Here is a 9,813-nt window from a genome sequence, read left to right on the forward strand (position 1 = left end):
GTATCTTTTCGAGCTTTCGACCTGGTACAATGACTTATGAATTACTGGCGGATAGACTCGCCCTCGATGTTCATCTCGAGTTCCTTTCCTTGGACAATTTTCCGGGAATCCCTCCATTTCTTTAAGGACTCGCATTGCAGAGTTATCAACCATGCATTTCTGCATAGCGCAGGTCTGACTTCCATAGTCATTCATTGGACCGTCCTCTGTCCGATTCATACTTTTTAAGATATTTGACTCTAAACTTCATTTTGCCACACATTCAACAGCCCATATCTCCGTTACGAAGTGTTTGCGGACACATGTTTACTAAGACTTTTTTGTTAGTTTCGGCGTGTACTATCTACGGTTTAATTTATGACCATTACTTATTAAACACCCTGTATATATATATATATATATATATATATATATATATATATATACAGGGTGTTAGTGAACTATGGCGACAAATTTTAAGACGTGATTTTTCACATCAAAATAAGAGAGAAACGCCATATACACCTAATGCGAAAAGTGTACTGTTTCAGAGATAGTGCTGTCGAAAATCGCGAAAAAGCTAGATTTCAACGGGCCATACTTCGAAACTGTGGATGGTGGTCCTTATCAGCGTAAAAGAAGTCGACTATACACAATCCAAAACTTTGTATTACAGCAATTTTCAAAGGGTGTGCAGGGTATTCTGTGCAGGGTATAATTCTCAAATATGCTCTCAAAATCGTTTCCAGATATACCCTGATTTCAAAGAGGATGCAATATATGCAAGATATGAGCCTTGAAAACAATCGACATTCAGCTTTTCGGAGGGAAGTCGAAAATGTTAGGAACCTGCACCTACATGTTTTGTTGGTATTCGAAATAACGCGTGATTCCATCACAGTACATTTCGCGTTTTCTTCATTTATACGAGTTAAAGTAAACATAACAGCAGGCTTTTTTCTGACTACGAGAGACAGTGCTGTTGACGATCCTTCATTGCGCCAAAGGATTCTGCGTTCACTGCTAGCAAGGCTTATCGTTTGCCTACTTTAGACCATTCATAAAAACAGAGCATCTAAAAATTTGGATGATGGCATGTCAGGCAATTTCACCCTGCTGGGAATATTCTTCCCACCATTAAGCATTAATGAAATATGCATTTTTGAATTGTGTATGCGTTATTTCCGTTACGCTGATAAGAACCAGCCCTCCGCACTTTTTTCGAAATCGAAATAAGGCTTTTTCGAAATTTGACCTTTTGGCGAATTTCGACAGTCCTAGCTCTGAAATTATGTACTTTTCTCCACAGGTCCATTGGAAATTTGTGACTAACTTAGAGGTGAGGAATCACCTCTTACAGTTTGTCAATATATTTCATTAACACCTTATATATATATATATATATATATATATATATATATATATATATATATATATATATATATATATATATAGGGTTTTTCACCTAACTTTGCGATCTGAAATATTTCCGAAATGACAAAAAATGTGACAAATATACATACGCAACCATGTACCCAGTCAGATGCCTATAAAATTATGTTAAGAAGTGCCCCCAGCTGCGCACCATAGTGCCCCACTAGCCAACTTCAGAATTATAAATAGAAATATTATATTTCTCTCTCAGATTCTGATTCTGCGGCCGAAAATAAGTAACTTGCACAACTTGCACTTGAAGCAATTTTCGTTATACTACTAGATCGTGATGTAATCGCGAAAATGAGTATGATCGCATACACATCCTCATTGAGACATGATATATTTCCGAAATCACGAAATGACAAAAATGTGACAAATCTAGTTACACAACAATCTACCCATGTCTGGGCCTATAAATTATGAGAACAACAATTGCCCCTAGGGATACCATCCCTAACAGCACAATTGCATTGCCGGCATATACCTGTCATGTTCCCCCAGGTACATGGGCATGTGTCCAGTATGTGCCCTAAGTACGTCTGAGAGAGAAATCACATGGATGGCAAGTGATAGTCACAGTCTATATCCGCCCCTTTGCACATGCCTAACATGTACCTGTTGCCATAAGAGTGAATGAACCACAAAATTAATACCCAATAATATGTTACATCGCCTATATAAGTAATGTGTTTACATTTAGGTGAGTCTAAAAGTAAAGAAGTAAAAGATGTACCCCAGGATGCGCGCGAACAACCAACATTTGGATTACCACCAGCGTATTATTTCGACTTGGCCACGGAGGCGATGAAGAGAACTACATTTATAGAAAGATAATTTGTTGATGTCTTTTGAATTTGGCTAATCAGAGTGCTCCTTTAACCGCGTATATTCAACGATAGCCGTTTGGGATAAAATAAAATCTGATTCGCTTGTAATTTTATAAAAAAGACAAGTGTCTATTTACTTTATTTCATGGTTCTTTCATATTCACATTCAAATGATCGGCGACAGTTTCCATGTAATAAAGTTGATGCGATTGTTGCTTCTAGTACACAATTCTTAGAAAACGAAGCACAAATGCATCAAATGCGGAGGATGAATTTAAAACACGTAAATGGCGCATATCTAGCACATCCTCTGCTGGTAGGGTATCTGAACCAGTATGTATCTAAAGGACGTACCTAGAACATGACAGATACATGTCCCAAGTGACGACATAAAAACAAATGACTGTTAGCGTGCGAAAATGAGCCAGGTATATATGCGGAGGTAAGTCTTTCACCAGGTAGGCGACTGCATTGAAACAAATGCAGAGTATGAGAATTAAATCTCTCATATCTGTAGTTTCGTGTGGAGAAGAAACAAACTTCCAAAGCAAAGGCTTAAGAACAACTTAAGCAAATATAAATTAATCCGAAGATTATTGACAGGTATCATCATAAAAGAAATGCGAGAGACGTTTTGAAATTAAGAAACCCTAGTAACATACAACTTTCAAGCGAGGGCTAAAAACCCTAACGTAACTACACTAAAGACAAATAATTTACCGTGTAGTGATCATGGTTGAGTGGCCAGTTCGCATCAAGCCGCCGTCGAGACAACACGAGTGTTCTGGTGCTTACACAGTGTACTATAGCCTATAGTATAGTGGACCATATATACGTTCGGTGTATTTCATTGCTTTCATTTCTATATCGAAGCAATTCTACTGAATTAGGAGTTATACTCCGTACTCTAAATTATTGCGGTTTCGGCGTAGTGTCGGTGTATAAGTGCAAAAGTGAATATGGAATATAAAAAAGATCTTCAATTTAAACTGGAATTTGACAAGAAGTTCCGTTCAGTTTGACCAGTCCCCCTGGAAAACTACTAGTGGATGAACTCCACTTTCCCAGGCATTTTTGATCACATCAGTGAAATAAATAGTGTTTTTTTTTTTTTTTTTGTATTTTTCTAAAATTCAAAACGCAAAACGAATACGATGACTTTGCAGCTCAGGCCCCTAGTGAAGTCCCATTCACTCATTCAAATAAGGAAGTGAGTTTAGTTCGTATCATTTCCGCCGCAGATCCGACTACCCACCTTCGTGTGTTTGAGTTCCCTATCGAGGCACCGAATAACTTATTGAGTGAGGATCTTAGTGCATATGGTTCAGTGATAAAAATAGAAGATCAGGAATGGACCGCTCCTTATCCACCTGGTATTAAAACTGGAACTCGCCATGTACATATTAAACTGATATCTCATGTGCCATCCCGACTTCTAGTCCATGGTTATAAATTAGGAGTATCATACAGTGGACAACCGATTACATGTTTTCGCTGCCAGAGCTCTACGGATACAGTAGCGAACTGTGTACTGAAACGGAGGGCTCAACCCGGGGCAGGGGGAGCGAGTGTAATCCTGACCACTTCCTCGTCAATTTCTCGTATGACGGAACTCGGAAAAGTGACTCCTATGACATCCTACAAATTAGCCCCACCTGTCATTTCTACGAAATCTGGTGACCAAGAGGATGATCTTGAGCATCGACCCTCGGTATCAGACCCAAAGGAGTTCCGTGCACTTACAATAAAGTCTATTGAGAAAGCGAAGGACGATACCCAACTTCCCAGTAAACGAGTGCCTTTATCGACTACATCGGAGGCCTCCGGCATACGAGTAGAGCAGCATATCACCTCACACACCATGGACGTTGAACCCAACCCATCACCAGCTGAGGATAGGGAGGTCCCGCAAGAGACACAGGAAGAGCATCTTGAACCCCTTGAAAGCGATTTTCTCCAGCATGCGACACAAGGGATTAAATTTAGCGATGTTATTTCTAAACAAAAAAGACGCAAATTATCCCGGAAGGAAGAACTGAATTCTCACTTGGAAGGCAGCCAAGTCTCTCTGTCTTGCGAACGAGATCCACGTAGTCGTCCAAAACAGGTGTTCGACACAGATACGTAAAGTATTGGTCTTCAAGGTCAATGGATACGAACTCATCCCAAGTAGTGTGGTGTGCGCCTCCTTTTGGTTTTGTTTTTGTACTTTCTCTACGTTACGTGTGTATAACACAAGTGCCCTCCAATTCTAATAGTGCAAGTGCGCAGCGTGGAACAGCGATAGCTATCACTTCTCCTACAAACAGGAAATCCTTGAGTGTTAGTTGTGTTTAAATCTACTGTCGACGTATGTGTTTTATTTAACTGCAACACTTAACCTATTCATTAACATCTATCATGGATTTTGTAAGTTATATTTTGCTTCCGTTCTTAGTTTTAAAACTCATATTACATTTTACTAGAACAATCAAGCTCCACATAAAAACAGATCAACCCATGCCAGCGCTTAGCAAGCGAGGATACTGGAAGTTAATACATTCTTACTTCCACACGACGGTTATCGGGAAGAACTGGCACAACAATATTCCTATTGGGAACGGATGCAATAATATTTTCCAGATCTCGCCTCTTGGTGGACGACATTTCTTAAACCTCAGATCGCTCGGTTCTTCCAAAGCAAAGGACGCGAAACACGACACGATCGGCAGTTGATGTATGAATTCGTCTATCAGGCATTGCGACAGGCATGGTGTGCGGCCCCTTCACTACAGAATAAACGCACCGTGCAACAGCTCAAACTAGGACTACAAAATCTCCCGGCTCCCACACTCATGCTTCCTTTTATTAATGAGACCACATATTATAGGCTTGCCCAGGAAACTCTCACTATTTACGACGTTGTACGTCTATTGCACCGGCGGAAACAGCCTACAATAGTAGCTTTCCGTCTCCCGAATGGTGATATCACTAGTGATTCGATTCAGATCTTAAACGTTTTCCGAGAATATTACTATAAATTTGTACAACCCCGACCTTCGGACACCAATGTTACAACTCAGTTTTTGTCGCTTATTCCCAAACTGATTACGGAGGAAGAGGGTCGTGATCTCATGCGCCCCATAACTTCTCAGGAAATATGGATGGCCCTCCAGGCAACAAAAGAAAAGGGCGCGAAAGGATATGAAGGTCTGCCGTACGCGTTCTATAAACAATACTGGACCTTTCTTTCAGATTCCCTAGTTAAGTTGTTTAATACATATTTAAAGGGAGGCCCCATCCGCTCTAACGTTGGAATCACAATATTCATCCCGTTTCCGCCACTTCCCAGACTTTACAGAAGTACAGACCCATAACTTCACTGCTTACCGATTTGAAACTGTTCACCAAAATTCTGACGACACGTTTAAATCCCATATTACAAAAGTATATTAGTCCATATCAGGCAGCCACCCACCCCAAATATAACATCTATTATGTGTTAAGTTCGTTACGGGATTTTATAGCGTACGTGCAAACTCAGCGCATTAAAGCGGGGGTCCTTGGCATAGATTTTTCTTCCGCATATGACTGCTTTGATCACGGGTTTCTTCTTCAAACTTTGGACGCCTGGGGATTTCCTCCTGCATTTCAACAAGTCATAAGACAACTCTACCAATCGGCCCAATTTCGAGTACAGATCAATGGTCATCTTTCCGAACCATTTGCTCTGCAACGAGGATTAAGGCAAGGTGATAGCATCTCGACGAGCCTTTTTGTGATAGTTCTAGATACCTATCTCGGGGCTCTGGCTCAGATTACCTCTCCCGGTATACCGGAATACCATCAATTACACGTCTTCGGATTTGCGGATGACGTTACCTTAATTGGAACTAAGCCCGAAGGTATGCTCACCGCCATCCGCATAACTACCTAGTTCACCCAGTGCTCCGGTTTGGCATACAAGAAACACAAGACCAAACTCCTGTCCTTTCACGGATTCTCCCTACCCTCGTTACCTGATTCACGCTCTCACATTCCCATGGTTGATGCTTTAACAGTACTCTGCATAGCTTTTCATAGCGGAGCACGCAAACAAATTGATGCTGTCTGGCGTCCTATCGCTCATTAGATTAAGCAGATGCTATACTTAAACGGTTCCGCGGTCTGCATGTAATACATAAGATTCAACATCTCAATCAGTATGTTGCTGCTAAACTTTGGTAACACGCGCGCACTTTTCCCCTCCCTTCTGTTTACGCTCGCCAAATTGAATCTGTCTTTATTTGGTTTCTTTGGCGGGGCTACTTCTTCCCCCTCCGGCACAACACTATTTATCTTCCTCGCAGAGAAGGGCCTCGCCTTGGACTCGTAAACATTCGTCTTAAAAGTCAAGTATTATATATGCTAGATGCGTATCAAGACGTTGAGCCCCACATGGACTATACACGGGTGTGGATCGAATGTTTCTGGCCCGAATACTCTCAACCAAGGAATCCGCCATTCTGCAGATTTGGCGACTTATGTCTTACATATGTCACTAATCTTGTTCAAGCATGGACATATTCTGGTGAGCTTGCTTCCCCTACTACATATACTCCCCAAACCTTATACCGGCAATTGTGGAGAGCGTCATTTGAAGATGTGAGAGTCTCGGTACAGGATATGTTCCCCTATAAACAATAGCGCTAAATTTGGCAAAATCTACGAACCAATGTCCTCCCCTTGCACACACAAGCAATATGGACGACCATAATTCATCAACTGCCTGCCACACAAGAAAGACTTCAACGCATTGGACGTACCACAACCCTCACCTGCAAACATCGCTACATGTCATGTTCAGGTGCCGATATTATTTGGAACCTCCTCCTTCGTATGTTGAGCTTGATCTGCCGTACACCTGTTCCTTTATTTACCGTAGATCTCCTATTCTTTCCTACATTTGAGTATTACCCAAAAACCAAACATAATACGGTCCTCTGGTTAGTTGGTAACACATTGTTATATGTTCATCGTTTCATGCCGTGGAATGACGAATGCTTATATTTTGACTTTTTACAACGGGAACGCCGCAAATATTTTTTAGTCGATCTAGAAAGACAGTCTTTCATTGGCTTTTTGCAAACACCTCTGTTTCACCTGTCGGGAAGGACCGGGAGGCAATGAGTTGTGCTTGTGAACATTTTCCTTGTTGTGATGCATAACCATCATCATCGTACAGACGAGTAGGTTCGCTCAGAACCACATCTTGGAAATTCTTCCCAGTGGTCGGTCTTAGATTACACCTATATTGTATCCATGTAATTTTTCTATGTAATATTAGTGACAGTATAATAAATATTAAGTGGTCAAGGCACTCGACCAGTAATCTGGAGGTTCTTGGATCAAATCTCCCTCGGGGAAGTATTTTTCTTTGTTACTTTAGCATTTTTGGTGGAGATGACACATGTTTTATTATCTTCAGATGTTTGAATTCTCAGATGTCTCAATACTTGAACTATCAAATCTTCAGAAATAATAATAGGAATAATAATAATCTAATAATAATTATTGTTATCTCGTAGAATATTAAAAGCTAGGACCTAATTATCGCTCAGATCATACAATTACAAGCAGAAAAGTGACATTTGGCAAGAATATTTCGGTTTTGATTAATTTTGGTCACCAAAAGAGTAATTTATCCTCTCGTTTCCAAAATAGTGCATGGAGTTATTGACAGAAACCACCAAAATATTTCACTTCCGGCTACCAGTCTGCAATTTTACACAGTTCTTATATGTATATCAAAGGGCAAGAATCCGCCGGGAGACACTCGATCTGATGTCCGGAACTCCTGTGATGACGTCACCAAAATGGCGGACAGCTCGATTCAAAAAAAAGCCATACCTCCGTTATTTATGGACCGATTTTCTTCAACCATGTCTAGTTTTAAAGGAAATTAAATTTGCAATAAAACATGTTACCAAAATACTTCCCCTAAAATTAACCGTTTCGGAGTTATTTAAGAATTTAATAAATTAATGAGAATTTATTGAAGAAAAGTACAAAATAACTCCGAAACCCTTAGTTTTAGACGAAACACTTAGGTAACGTGTTATATTGTTAATTTTATTACCTTTAAAATGAGCTATTAACGAAGAAAATCGGTCCATAAATAACAGATATCACATATAACGTGTTAATTACATTATTAAAATGGCGGTCACGACTTCTAACAGATAGCGACAAATTCAGCCAAAATACTTCACTTCCATATAGCAGTCCCAAATTTTACACAGTATTTATGTACATAATAAATAATTTTAAAATACCTGGGAGACACTTGATTTAACACGCTGAACTCCTATATTGACGTCACCAAATGGCCGCCGGGATTAAAAACATAGGTTTGCTTAAATACACTTAACTCCATTACCAATCATATTATTGAGTCTTCCAATTGCTCCGTTTGAAAGAGCATGAAATAAGCTGCAAAAATTTTGTTCGATTGTAAATGGTTTATGTCGATGACAACGTGGAAGGGAGTAAAAAATCAATGTTGTGAAATGGTTGCTGTTGGCTTAATATATTTTGCAATGACATTTCTGTTATTACAAGAGGCGTTCACTCAAGTAAATACACATTACATCCATTGCAATGTTGCATGCTTGTATATTTTTTATGAGTGATTCATAAAAGAGTGAACATGAAAATAAAGATAGTTATTTACATCTTTGAGTGGATCCCATACCCTCTTTTTACTGATTGGCAAAAATGAAAAAAAAAACTTCTTTTTTAGGAAGTTTAACAGATATTTACAACAGTTTCTCACAATGAAAACATGTACAGTCCATATGGATTATTAACGCGGAAGGCACAACTATTGAAAACAATGTAAACTTTAAACAAAGTGACAAGTTTGTAAGATTAAACTTAATTTCTGCATTGACCCTCACAACTACAAAGTAAAGTGCAAAGTTCCTGTACACATCGACATCGCGTGCAAATCTGTTTGCACTTGCATGCTATCAACTCTTTTAGCTGTTGCAGGTGAAGTTTGGGATTGTCGACTAGAGGGGCTCGTAGTCATTTGCGGTCTTCCATCCCCATTTCCATCCCCACTCACAAGGATCCAAGAGTTGATTGTTCCGTTGAAGACAGTTTGTCCACAAAGTTCATTGTAGGATGGCCCTCTTCAAGTGTTGCAACAGAGCGTTGCTGGTTGGTAGAATATTTTCAATGGGTCTATTTTGCTGGGTAAAGAGAATCCACCTGGTATCATTGACGGTCTCTGCAGAGCTTGGTGAATGGTACATAAGAACTACAAAGCGTTGCATGAGTAAAAACGTGTCGTCATCTACAGAGATGTTGTCCAGAACTTGAGAATATGCCGAAAAAGCTTTGTCTATGTCTCGGAAAGTCATCTACGTTTTCCATGCAGTGGTTTTACCAATACTTGCAAAACTTGACACAGTGTCAGCCCCCGTAAATGCATGGAAAAAAGGCAAAAGACTGGAACTCCTCGTGGAACTTTGTTGTGCAACTCGTGGATCGGAAGGCATTGTAGCTGCTTTCCACTGCCGTATTCCATCCAAAATTCTTTCAGTGT

This window comes from Thermobia domestica, chromosome 8 (assembly GCF_964235325.1).
Source record: "Thermobia domestica chromosome 8, izTheDome1.hap1.1, whole genome shotgun sequence".
Classification (NCBI taxonomy): domain Eukaryota; kingdom Metazoa; phylum Arthropoda; class Insecta; order Zygentoma; family Lepismatidae; genus Thermobia; species Thermobia domestica.